The 9,677-nt window shown below is 37.1% G+C and overlaps 1 long non-coding RNA gene across 1 annotated transcript; it reads left to right on the top strand.

Annotated features, from left to right (window-relative positions):
• The first annotated feature begins 916 nt into the window (after nucleotides 1-916).
• LOC143601011 (uncharacterized) lies at nucleotides 917-2,393 on the top strand. Its single transcript, XR_013147579.1, has 3 exons — nucleotides 917-1,257; nucleotides 1,346-1,383; nucleotides 2,268-2,393. It is a non-coding gene; the product is annotated as an uncharacterized LOC143601011 (long non-coding RNA).
• Nucleotides 2,394-9,677: the final 7,284 nt, after the last annotated feature.

Genomic DNA, 9,677 nt, shown 5'->3' with positions numbered 1-9,677 from the left:
AGTCTTAACCGCCATCCAATGGCTACTTCCCGGATTTTGTTGGTATCTACTTGTCATGCTCAAAGCTCATGATACATCCGGTCTAGTGCATATCATAGCATACATTATGGATCATATAGCAGATGCGTATGGCATATCTAGTGTCACTAAAGTATTTCAAATTGACCGATCACTGTGTTGCGTTAAAGAAAGGTATACAGAAGAAGAAGTCGCCCCAACGAAGTTAATTAATTCCATTGATACTCCACTTGAACGACTTCATATGGATATGTTTGGTCCTGTGAATCGTTCGAGAGTATTTCTGGAGACTGGTACTATTTAGTCGAGACTGATAATGGGTGTTATTTATGAGTTCTAAAGATCAGACACCGGTTCTTGTACAAAACTTAATCACTAAGATCGAATCACTTTATAAACATAAAGCGAGATGCATTCGAAGTGATAATGGTACGGAGTTCAAAAACAGTGTATTGGACTTTTTCTGTATTTAGAAAGGTATCCACCAAGAATATAGTGCTCCATACGTACCACAGCAGAATGGTGTAGCTGAACGGAAGAACCGAACATTGATTGAAGCAACAAGAACAATGCTAGCATATTCAAAACTTCCTGTTCAATTCTGAACCCTAAATTCTAAAACCCTAAAACCCTAAACCCGAACCCTAAATTCTAAACCCTGAACCCCAAACCCGAAAACCTAAACTAAACCCTAAACCCCAAACCTTAAACTCAAAATCATAACAAAAAAAAAACACAACTTGTAAGTTTGTGCTAATTTGGTAATTATATGATTTAAATGGGTAATATGAAAGTTCGTTTTTCTAGAGGGATATAACAAGCAATCAGGGAGTATGTTTAGCCTGACCCATAATAAACGAGTTAAACGGATGTTGATGACCTGTATGAAAGAATTAATTAATTAAAATTCTTTTAAGGAGGCGTGGGCTATAAAACAAAGGTGATGAGGCTTCTCTCTTTTTCAGGGGTGTTTCCACATGTTGCTTTTTTTTCTTTCTGTCTTACATCACCATCTCTCTCTTTCTACAACCACTTACACGCACACTCATACTCCCACTGATTTACAACAACAACAATGAACTCAACAACAAATGCTGACTGTTTCTTCTTTTTACCAATTTCATAATTCTCTCTCCACAATTTCTCAAATGGGAACTTGTTCTTTTCCAATCAGTATTCAATCTTTATTCATCATTTTCTTGATTTCCAACTCCACCCATGCAAGATTTATGCCTCAAGGTTTGTGGGTCACTCTCTTTCTCTATATATGTATGTATATGTGGTCAACCTAATTGAACTTCTTTTCTTTCTTTCAATGTTCTTGCAGGTGAGACAAATTTCAAGCCAGTAGACAAGAATCCCCAGGTGAAACTCATTTGCTAATTGTTGTTTTTTCAACCCACTTCTTTAGTCAAGAATCTGAATTTTAAAATGCAAAATTGGGTTGGAACACTAGTAGAATTTGAACATTTTAATATCTTTAGCTTGGTTGATATAAACTATGGTTCATTTGAAACAAGAAGTGTCTAGAGGTTGTATGTTTAGTCTCAGATTTGAAGTTGAAATTTAGCATATTTGACCTCAAAAGTCAAAGAGGCAAACGATATATCTTCAATTTTGATCAGAAAGTGTATTTGATATGCAAATTATATGGGCTTTGTTTCAAATGTAATCATTTTTGTCAGCCACAAGACTTTCGAAAAGATTATACTCTGTTTTTATTTATTTATTATATATTAATTTATTTATTAAAACTTAACTTCCAAGTTTGTAAGTTGGACCACAAAAGTCAAAGAACTTTATCATATAATTCTCAGTGTTAAATGTTAGTACTTTTGTCTTTTGGGATGTATCTTTTGGTTACATTTAAGGTTTGGCCTTAAGAATTGGTATAAATATTAATAATCTAGACAAGTAGCAAGTTTATGACTTGAAAAACCGGTTTTAATAGTGTTGAGCCAACGGTTTAGTGTATATATTTTTAAGTTTTAAATGCATGGTTATGTATATATTTTATACTCTTTAACCATTTGATTAGTTAAAAAAAACTAAGGCAAACTAATTTTTTAGAAAGAAAAAATCCAAAACCACCAACTAAACCTCTTTCGGATGTTTTTGTTGTCCCTATCTATCTATTCAACCAGTCTAGCTGGTTTGATTTATCGTTTTCTTTAGTGTTTCATCAAAATCAACCTAACCAAAAAGACTTAACACCTTACTAATAATTTGACTGAACTGGATTGATGTAGATGGAAAGAAGAAATCTTTTGATTGGATCAAGACCACCAAGATGTGAGAAGAGATATTGTGTAAACTGTGGTCATTGTGAGGCAGTCCAAGTCCCAATTGTACCTAAATTCATTAGCACAACTCAGCAAGCATCAAGTACAACTCCTAAAAACATACTTGATTCAAGAAGTGATGATCTTTCCAACTACAAACCCATGTGTTGGAAATGCAAATGTGGAGACTATATGTTCAATCCATAATAATACTAAGGTTTTTTCTTTTTTTTTTTTTTTTTTTTTTTGTATGAAGAAAAACATCATGGTTTTCTTCAATATGTTGATATAATTTAAGGTTTTTGTTACTTTGGTTAATTGTACAAGAAAATGAATGCATTAGGTAGGTACAAGTTGCAAAGCAAAAGGTACAAGTGGGGTAGAGTGTGATGGGGGTGGTCATGTGTAGTGTCAGGTTTACGTATCTTGCAAGATTTTCCTTTATTATTATTTATTATTATTACTATTATTTGCTTTACTCGGTCTTATAAGATTTTAAGGTGAGAGTGTAAATAATAATTTATGACAAATGGTACAAGTTAAAGATGCATGAGGGTACAAGTCAAAGATGCATGGTTTTACAGGGTCAAACAGATCTCAACTGCTACTGATTTTGTGCACATGATCGGTTTTTTTGTACACTGCTCCTGACTTTGGATGGTTATCAAAACCATTCATGGGGTGGGACCCACTTTTGTATTTTTCTAGTGTTTTAATTCCACGTATAATGTCATAAAATATCATTTTATCACAAAAATTATAATTATTTTACCTTCTTGCGTTTCGAAAACTAGAAATATACATTTCTCATTACACTGTTACAGTTAATTAAAAAAAATATGGATTACAAAAAATTTCTCTCACATGCATTCTTAATTTTTATATTAATGGCATGAGAAATTGTTTTATAATTATTTCGGAAAGAAAGGTTCTTTAATTTTGAAAAAGGTTGGAATGAACCAATTGAGGGAAGTACGCTATAGGGCTAATATTGAATGAGGATACGAATGACTTGGAAATATTGTCATGAATTTCAAATTCAATTATGGTGGAGACAATTAGTTTTGGAAAAAAGAGGTTTCAGTTAGGTTTAGAGTTAAATTCGTTACGTCCGTTTTAAATAATCAAGTATAAGTATTCTTGTAAACTTGGGTAAAAAAGTTCATTTTGGTCAAATGGGTTCCGCTAAAACTCGTTCGACATGTGTGGAGGCTAATTCAAGATCGAAACCTTGTTACTAGTAATTTGAGGTGTAGGTGCGTTTTGGTAAATTCGGTAATTTGCGATCTATGTTTAACGGAGGATGAATTTGGATAAGGTGTTTTGCTCTTTTATGGTTGTAACTGCCAGTTTGGGAAGGTGTGAATCCATAGTGTATCTTGCTAAGTCTGACGTTGGTTCAAGTTGTATATATGTTGTAGGTATATTGGAGTTGGGGTTTGCAAATAAGCTTAGTGTTTTGGTCCGAAAACGTAAAATACGATAACAACTCCGAATCAATTATTAAATACCATCACACCATTTTTTATAAAAGAGCCCAATTTTCAAAAATTGAGTTAAATAAAATTCTAAAACGAATCTTCTTGAAGAAGAAACAAATTCAAGATTATATAGTCACACAATGTGGTTAAATCATATAAAGAAATGTTGATTTTTAAGGTTAATGTACAATGGCAAATGTTTGGCGATCTTATTGGCATGTTTGCTTTGCAACGCTTGGTTTTACTAGCTAACCATGGTTCTCACTCAATTCATAAGTTATGGTGTGTCTTGTTGTAGCATTGGTCGGGGTTGTGGCTACTCACTATCTAGTCCATAAGCATGATGGAACGACTTGCACTCAAGCAACTAGAGGCGCCATACGGGGCCTTGAAAACTACTTATAACAAGTGGTATAAAAGAAGGTTGGTACTCGAACAACCTAATGAGAAAATATCTCTAAATATGGCTAAACAATAATGTTGAGAAAGTATCAAATTTAGAGCTAAATTGATTGGTTGGTTGGTTTTGATGGGATATAGTCGAATACTAGCAACAAAGATGTTAACGTAAGTCATGACTAAGCATTATGGTGGAATATATGGTCGGTTCGGGTCAAGTCAACGCGGACCGACCCAAATATGACCCGGTATGAGTTACACCGAGATTCACGAACTATAAGCTCACTTAAACATTAACTTGGCCGACACAATTAATTTACGAGTAAGAATGGTGGTCATGGCTTTTGGTTGATCAACGGGCTCAAAGCTCGTTGGGTTTAATTTTGATTAAACCCTAATTATCCTTCTATATATATATATATATATATATATATATATATATATATATATATATATATATATATATATATATATATATATTATAATAATATATGTCCAAGAGAGAAAGAAGATCACCTTACAACCTAAACCCTAACATCATCAAAATCCGGCGCCGTTTTCCGGCGACCCGGTTTTCCGGCGGCCTGCTTTCCGGCCATTAATCTTCTCCAGCAAACGTTGTTGCTACTATATAATTATTAGAGTGTTGCTGCTATTGTTTTATACCATCTCAGCCACACCACCACCGCACCTCCGTCGCCGCCGCCCAATTCCGGCGCCGCCACCGCCTGCTATTGTCGTTCTTTCCGACCGCCGCCGCTGATTCACACCTCCGCAGCTCCAGCCACTGTTGCTGCTGCTGCTGGAGCGTGTTTGCTGCTCCCGTTCGTTGCTGTCGTTATCCCGCCGCCGCCACCTGCTACCGTGCCGCCCTCTTCGTGAGTTGCAACCATCACCGGAAGTATTTGAGCTCATTGATTGTGTCGTTCATCTAGCTCCGATTCGTTAGATCTCGGTGTTCTTCCCGATTTTGATAACCGAGGTATAAATCTAAACTATAATTTATGGTTGTTTGATTTATATCGTACTCGTATATGTTGTAATCGGATCCGAGTTCGGGTTTTGGTTTTATGGTTCGTTTTACTCGCTTATTATCCGCTGCGTTTATTTGGTTCGTTTTAATTATTAAATGGTTAATAATTACTTAAACGAATATAATATGTTAAAACGGGTTAAAATTGTTTGACCGTTTTGTTCCGAACCACCGTTGAAACACAACAGTGGTATCAGAGTCGCGGTTACAACGTACGATTCGATCCCGGTTTGTTTAAACTGGATCTACATCACAAACTTTAAATCGTTTAAAGTTTCTTGATCTAGATTTATTTTCAGGTAATTTTGGATTCGGTCAAAGTTTTATTTATTTTATTTGACCAAGTCAAAACGACCCGAATATTATTTATTTTGAATATGTAAATCCGGCCCCGACCTATGCTTGTTTGGTTGTGTTTGGTTGTTGAGCTTGTTGTTTAGCCATATGGATGGTTCAAAGTTGTAAATGGTTTTTATTTTAATTTTCGGTTTTCTTTTGGCCATATGGATGGTTCAAATTTGTAATAGGAAATTATTGTTAGTATTATAAATTTGTAATAAAGAAGACGCGTAGATAACCGATGACGAGCTCATGGATTTCTTGGAGTTAGTGGGAGTTCGGACAAGATGAGGGGATGCACAAAGAAGTCCATCCTTGTGGTTGTTTTGTGTTGTGAACCCCTTGACCCGATCGGTCTCCCTAATTGGCTCTAGCGAGACCGATCATTTTTTTTAGCCATAAGGATTTACATATTTTTATTTGCTATTGTGGTTGCTTGGTTGTTTATAATGCGATTATAATATCACCGACCTAATACCAAATAAATTTGAAAAATAAACAATTTTTAACCGATTATGTTTTGCAAATTAAAAGCGTTCTGATTTCTAAAACTAATAACTTAATAGTTTTTCTATTAACTTAAAATTGGTTAGCCATATCGCGACAAACTTAGTTTTTAATAGGTTATTTAAAACTAAGTGTCCTGAGAGATGAAAAGGTTCATCAATTTGTCCCGATAATAAATACAGTAAAATTTGAATTTTACTCTATTTGCTAATTATAAAATTAATCCCAATTTAAAACCAATAGTTTATGTCAATCCTACTACAAGTCACACTTGAGGCATACTGCGAAATTTCGAGTTTTTAGAGCTAGAGCACCGCACTTGTTTTTTAGCCTATCCCATCAAGGTGAAAGCGTTTCGTTGACATATCCGGCCCTTTCACACGTCACTGTACTAGGACAACTATTACTTTACTCTCCTGTTACGTGCTACAGCTGTCTGGAGACTTAAAGTGGGCAAAGATGAGGCTAAACGTATCTATACAGATAATCGTTGTCTCTATAGGCCTCATAACCGAGAGTTGTGCTCTATTCACAATTGGAAATCGCTGTCAGTCTGCCTAACCACTTATTAATGTTGTGTGCTACAGCTGCCTTTAATAACTGGAAGCCAGATTCTCATACTCCTATTTTATTAATGTTATCGGGTCGTTAATAATAGGACTGCAACGTCGAAAATACTAATTATATTTACTTTTGCTTTATTAATCAGATGTCGTCAAACGAAAACTCACCCTATGCACTTAAGTCTATCCTTGAGAAGGATAAACTGAACGTTAACAACTTCATCGAATGGAACCGCAACTTGAGACTTGTTCTCACCATGGCTAAGCCGCTATGTATGTTCTCGATGGACCTGTTCCAACCGAGCCTGAAATCAACACAGCTGCTGCTCGAAAAGTTCTTGAGAAGCATAAGGATGACTCGGCTGATGTCTCCTGCATTATGCTAGCCACAATGACTTCTGAGCTTGCTAAAGGCTTGGAAGACTTTGGTTCCTATGAGATGCTTGAGCAACTCAAGGGCGTGGAACGTTTCGACACCATGAAACAACTCATTAGTTGCAAGATGGCAGAAGGGTCTCCCGTTAGTGCACATGTTCTTAAGATGAAGGGGCACATCGATCAGCTCAAGAAACTTGATTATACCCTGCCCGATGAGATGGCAGCTGATTTCATCCTCAACTCTCTCCCCAGATTTTACGACCAGTTCGTAATGAATTTCAACATGAATGGCTGGGTGAAGACAGCGTCGGAGCTTCATAACATGCTCAAGACAGCTGAGATGAACATTCCTTCAAGGACCAATCAAGTTCTGATGATTCGATCTGCTGGTATCAAGAAGCCAAAACCAAAGAATCGGGGTTTTAAGGGAAAAGACAAGAAGAAAGTTACTGTTGCTGCCAAGTTTGCCACCAACACTAACAAGAAAGTTGCAAAGCCACCACCGCTGCCCTTTGAGGAGCGCCAGTGCTACAAATGCAACAAGATGGGGCACTGGATGCGAAACTGTCTCGATTACCTTGCTGAGATTAAGATGAAGAGAGCCAATGGTGAAGGCTCTTCTCGAGGCATTTCCATATACGTTACTGAACTTTTCACTGTCTCTAGCAACACATGGGTATTTGATACCGAATGTGGTTTCAACATCGTTAATGTCTTGTAGGAGCCTGAGAAGTGGAGGAAACTAAATAAAGGCAGCATTGAACTCATCGTTGGATATGGGAAGAGAGTACCAGTTCTGGCAACTGGAGTATTTCATTTTACTTGTCCATATGGCCTAGTTTTTCCTTTGAATAATTGTTTGCATGCTCCTGGCTTGACCAGAAACATCATTTTAGTTTCGTTGTTGTTTGAACAAGGATTTAAGTATGTTTTTAATGGCATGGCTATTTCTGCTTACTTGAATGATATCTTTTATTTTGAGGCTAAACCTCGAAATGGTATTTATGAGATTGATGTTCAAACTAGTAATAATGTATATCATCTTTCAAAACGTATCAGATCTGGCATCAATGATACTTTTCTATGGCATTGCCGACTTGGCCACATAAGCAAGGCAAGAGTTAAAAGACTCCAATCCGAAGGGATTCTTGAATCCACAGGACCGGACTCTTTTGATAATTGCGAGTCTTGCTTAGCTGGCAAACTCGCCAAAGACTCCTTCGCTCATAAAAGTGAACGAGCAAGAGATCTGTTAGGACTCATACATACTGATGTATGTGGACCTTTCAGAACCATGTCTAGAAACCATGAAAGATGCTTCGTTTCTTTTATCGACGACTATAGTCGATATGCTTATGTGTATCTCATGAAACACAAGCATGAAACTTTTGAAAAGTTCAAAGAGTTTCAAAACGAAGTGGAAAACCAACTTGGTAAAACCATTAAGATACTTCGATCAGATCGAGGTGGAGAGTATCTCAGCTCAGAGTTCATCACTCATCTAAATGAGCGTTGAATTGTTTCACAGCTCACTCCACCTAGCACACCCCCTAACATAATGGCATGAGCGAGAGGAGAAATCGAACTTTGCTAAACATGGTTCGATCAATGATGTGTAGGACCAACTTGCCTCACTCCTTTTGGAGTTACACCCTTATGGCTGCCGCCCGCATTGTCAATATAGCTCCAACTAAGAAGGCAGACAAAACCCCATATGAGATATGGCATGGGCGAAAGCCCAATTTGTCTTTCCTTAGAGTATGGGGATGTGATGCTTATGTCACAAGTGAGTCTGATAACAAACTTGATCCCCGCAGCGTAAAAGTTGTTTTCATCAGATACTATAACCAAAGCGGTTATTACTTCTTTCAACCTGATACAAATACGATTTCTATCAAGAGGAAAGGCCACTTCCTAGAGAAGGAATTTCTCGATCGAGGAACTGGAGATAACATTGTCGATCTTGAAGAAATTCGAGAACCACAAACAACTGCGGAGGAAGTTTTAGCGTCTGATCAACAAGTTGTTGTTGCTGATACATCAGACGTGAACACGAGCGTTCGCAGAAGTAGTAGGACTCCTGTACCAAATTCTAGATACTTATGGCATCTAGATGGTCCCGAAGTCTTATTAGTAGCCGAGTCTGGCGACGAGCCTACTAACTACAAATCTGCTATCTTGGATCCGGAATCCGAGAAATGGCGAGATGCCATGAACGCCGAGAGCAATCCATGCATGATAACCAAGTTTGGAACTTGATTGAGCTACCCTCGATAGTTGGGAAGTAGGGAGCAAATGGATTTTCAAGGGAAAAACCGACATGCATGGAAATGTGCAAACCTATAAAGCACGGCTAGTCTCGAAAGGTTTTACTCATACTCAAGGTGTTGACTATGATGAAACCTTCTCGCCTGTTGCTATGACTAAGTCAATAAGGATATCGCTTGCCATTGCTGCATACTATGACTATGAGACATGACAAATGGATGTCAAAACCGCTTTCCTTAATGAACATCTTTCTGAAGATGTCTGTATGGTTCAGCCTGAAGGTTTTGTCGATCCAAAATATCCTAATAGGGTTTGAAAATTGAATTAGTCCATTTTATGGACTTAAGCAAGCATCTCGAAGCTAGAATCTTCACTTTGATAAGAAAATCAAAGAGTTTGGTTTTATCAA

Source organism: Bidens hawaiensis, unplaced genomic scaffold (genome assembly GCF_021521415.1).
Source record: "Bidens hawaiensis isolate Kalapana, Puna unplaced genomic scaffold, B.hawaiensis_p1.1 tig00055199_1, whole genome shotgun sequence".
In the NCBI taxonomy this organism is placed as follows: Eukaryota; Viridiplantae; Streptophyta; class Magnoliopsida; order Asterales; family Asteraceae; genus Bidens; species Bidens hawaiensis.
This window is presented reverse-complemented; position numbering and strand designations above follow the sequence as displayed.